Source organism: Arachis stenosperma, chromosome 5, assembly GCF_014773155.1.
Source record: "Arachis stenosperma cultivar V10309 chromosome 5, arast.V10309.gnm1.PFL2, whole genome shotgun sequence".
Classification (NCBI taxonomy): Eukaryota; Viridiplantae; Streptophyta; class Magnoliopsida; order Fabales; family Fabaceae; genus Arachis; species Arachis stenosperma.
The window spans coordinates 92,680,690-92,685,350 of NC_080381.1; positions in this window are offsets into that span (position 1 = coordinate 92,680,690).

Genomic DNA, 4,661 nt, shown 5'->3' on the forward strand with positions numbered 1-4,661 from the left:
ACAAAAGTCGTTGGCAGAGATTCTGGGCCGTATTTCAACCTAGTTTTTGGCCTAAAAACACAGATTAAAGTCAGGGAACATGCAGAGACTCAACTTGCTATTCATTACTCATAATTTTAGGTTTTAGATGTAGTTTTTAGAGAGAGAGGTTCTCTCCTCTCTCTTAAGATTTAGGATTAGGATTAGGATTAGGATTAGGATTAGGATTTCAACTTCTTCATCACAGGTTCAATGTTCCTTCAATTTATTTTCTACTTTTATTTATTACTTTAGTTGATTATTTGATGTTGCCAATTTGGCTTATGGATTTCTATGTTCAATCTAACTTTCTATTTAATATAATTTGAGGTATTTCAGACTTATGATTGTTTTCTCTAATTTATGTTATTGATGTTTGGGCTCTATCCAAATTATTTTCATTCAAGTAGATTTTATTCCCTTTTGGCTTTGGTTGATTAATTGGTAACTCTTGAGTTGTCAAACTCATTGTTGACTGAAAATTTGGTTATTGTAAATATTTTTCAAAAAAAAAAATTTCTTTTACTTGTTTATTTGTTTCTTCTTTTCCCCCTTATTTCTGATAACTACTATGAATTCTCACCCCTCTCGCTTTGAGTTTAGTTCTAATTTTGTTGCAAGGAATGGAAGCTATAACAGGAAGATGCATCAAGGTCAAAGCAATCAAAGATGGACGGAGCCAAGAGGATCTGATCAACCCTTTAGGCAACAACACCCTCCTAGATATCACAGACAAAGACCATCCTACAATGCATACCAAGCTGATAGATATGGTGGACCACCTAGTAGCTACCAACAAGCCCCACCGTATGCTCAGAGACCATCCTCACAACATAACTTTGAACCACCACACTCACAAGCCCCTTTCCACCATTCACCTCCATATGACCCCAATTCTCATTCACCACACCAACCACCATATGAACCATACCCAGAACCACCACCTCAATAGACACCATCTCCATATCCTTATCAAGAGGAACCACTTCCGTGTTATGAACCTTTTCTCCCAACAAATGAACCCTCCTATCCACCCCAAACCTCCATGGAAAGCAAACTTGCCTCTATCACTAGTCTCGCCTCTACTCTTCAAGCACTTATATCCCGCTTGGCCTAACTCTCTACACCCAATATTCAACCCTCAAGCTCCAATGCACTTCCATCTCAACCACATAATGATCCACCCATCCCATCACCACCATCCGTGGAAGAGCACCAACATCCATCAATCCAAGAGCAACATGATCCCACTGATACAATTGACATGGAACAAGAAAGAGAGGATCATCTTCGCGAATCCATACTTCATAAGGAGCTAGAGGAGGCACTAAAGGTGAAGGTAGTAGAGACCCTTGAAGTTGACAGTGTGATTGAAGAACTAGTGAAAAAAGATGACAATGAGGATTTTGTGCTTGAAGGTGAAGAAATAGTTGAAAAGAAAATCATCGAGGATGAATACGATTTCATACTTAAATACCTAGATCAAGCAAGAAATCGATTACTTTTCCGACGTTCGGACATTCAACGAACCCCCATGGTTTCATGTGGGAAATCTACTGAAGAACGTAGCAGGAAGGAGAAATTGGGCACTCCGGTGGATAGTGAGCAGCACGATTTGATATTGGAACAAGTGGAGGAAGCCGGAATTATTGAAAAAGAAGAGAAGGCAGTGGTTGAAGACTTAGGAGATGCTGAACCTCCATGGGAAAGTCAAGTTATAGAGCATCCTTCAAAGACGTTTGATGCTGATGTTGAGGAGGGTGTACAACCTCCAAAGCATATCATAGTTGAAGACTTTGAAGGAGATGATCAAGAGATGGATTCAATCATTAATGAATTCTTATCTACATTTGAATCCTCTCCTATTGGACTTGACATGGAGATTAAAGAAGAAGAAGCACAACCTCCCATGCCCTTGGTGCAAAATGAAGAAGAAATTGAATCGGAAGAAATTCACCAAGAGCAAGAGGTTGATATTGAAGAAGCTTGCAAAGAGGTGGTAGTTGTCAAAGAAGAACACAAAAGAGTGGAGCTTGCAAGTTCATTAGAAACCCCTCCCCCTAAGTTGCCATCATCCTTCACATCATTCAAGTGGGTAAAATTCATATCCCTTAGCTTTCTAATTCCACTTGAATACGGGCTACTGGAGACGGATGGTCAACTTAGAACTCTTTGTGGCATTAAGAGTAAGAGGAAGATGGTCAGTAGTAAGAATTGTCCTGCAAGGTTTATTATGGTTGGAAGCTATAAGTTTAAATGCAAAGGTTGGTGTCGAGCTCAATTGAATGGGTCTAGGACGCTGTTTGGTGGCTGCAGTGAGAATTCAAATTACTTATCACCCAGCTGGAAAAATACAGATCCCGACAAAAATGGGTGTAAAAGCAAGGTTTGGGATCCTGGAATCTACTCTGACATTTGTCAACCTGGGAGCCTAAGAATCTGTTTGAAGCTTCTTAAGGGCTTTACATGCCTAGTTTGGGACCCCGGAGGTTACTGGAGATACAAACATTGGTGGAGATTCTTGGATGAGTTCAAGCACAAGCCACCATAACAGGGAGCTCGCCAAATGTCCAACTTAAGGACTCTAACTAAAAGTGCTAGGTGGGAGACAACCCACCATGGTATGATCGTCCCTTTTCAGTTTTAATTCTAATATATTTTGTTTATTTTTGAATTTTTATTGAACTTGGAATCATGCATAGCATTCATATTAAGCATTGAACTCTGCATACTGCAAAATCATAAAAAAAAAATTTTGCACGCGACACGACAGCGTCGCTGACGCGTCCACGTCACAAGTGCGTTTAGAAGAAAAGAAAAGTGAACAGAGAGTAACGCGAGAGCGTGGCTGGAGGCGTGCCTTTGGCACAAATTGCCCCACGCGACCGCGTCGCTGACGCATCCGCGTCAATTGCGAAAAATGCCTCCCACGCGCCCGCGTCACCCACGCGAACGCGTGGCTCTGTTAAATCGACGTAAAGGGTGCATGGCGGAAAGTTATGATGGAGCGGGGCCGGAATGATGCCAGCAGCACAAGCCCTATCACGCGAACGCGTCACCCACACGTCCGCGTCATATTGGAAATAAGGCCATTCACGCGATTGCGTCACCCACACGACCGCGTCACCCTAAAAATTGGCAAAGAGTTTCGAACAGAGAGTTGCGCGACCGCGAGGCTGCCCTCGCGCCAATCGCACAAATCAAGTCACGCGATCGCGTGATCCACGTGTCCGCGTCACCTGACCTTATCGCGCACCACGCGACCGCGTCACTCATCGTCCGCGTCACATGCGATGCACAGCTTATCCAGATCAGTGCCAATTATCTTATCTTTTCTTTTCTAATCCTAATTACTTCTATCTTTTCCTCTTTCTTTCTTACCTTATTTCTTTCACTTCTCATTCTTTTTCACCTTCATTCTATTTTTTTTAATTTATTTGCATAGTTTCCTTCATTGCATTATTTTCATTGGTGTTAGAAATTTATTTATTTTGCTTGTGGATGATTCAAAGAATTGTTTGACAATTATATAACTTTTTAAAAGGTTGCTTGCATGTTCAATTTAATACTTTCAAATGACTTATTTGCCATGCTTGCAATGTGTTTGTGAAAATGCCCGTATGGCATCATGCACTTTTTTACATTATTCTATTCTACTATTCAATGCTTGCTTTTCACAAATTTCCTTTACTATTTTATTAATTAAATATAATTGTCAATACAAATGTTATTGTTAGTTTCTCATGACGAATAATACATCTAGGCTTTTGATGCTTGATCTATGCTACTCATGCCTTTGCCAGCATGTCAATAAACATCTTGCATTTACTTGCCTCAATTTATCATGCCCTGTTTCTATTGTTGTCCTAATTTCATGGAGTCGCGACCATGTGTTAATGACATTCTTCTTTATTTTGGCATGATTTTTACTAGTACTGCCCTCTCCCTTGCTGATGAGCGGATAATTTGTACGTTTTTTGGCATTGTTTTTAGTATGTTTTTAGTATATTTGGGTTAGTTTTTAGTATATTTTTATTAGTTTTTAGTTAAAATTCACTTTTCTGGACTTTACTATGAGTTTGTGTGTTTTTCTGTGATTTCAAGTATTTTCTGGCTGAAATTGAGGGACCTGAGCAAAAATCTGATTCAGAGACTGAAAAGGACTGCAGATGCTGTTGGATTCTGACCTCCCTGCACTCGAAGTGGATTTTCTGGAGCTACAAAAGCCCAATTGGCGCGCTCTCAACGGCGTTGGAAAGTAGACATCCTGAGCTTTCCAGCAATATATGATAGTCCATACTTTGCCCAAGATTTGATGGCCCAAACCGGCGTTCAAAGTCACCTTCAGAAATTCCAGCGTTAAACGCCGGAACTGGCACCAAAGTGGGAGTTAAACGCCCAAACTGGCACAAAAGCTGGCGTTTAACTCCAAGAAGAGTCTCTACACGAAAATGCTTCAATGCTCAGCCCAAGCACACACCAAGTGGGCCCAGAAGTGGATTTTTATGTCATTTACTCATTCCTAAGCTACTAGTTCTCTATAAATAGGACCTTTTACTATTGTATTTTTATCTTTCAATCTTAGAATCTTTTGATCATGTTTTTATGATTGAACCCTCTTTGGGAGGCTGGCCATTCGGCCA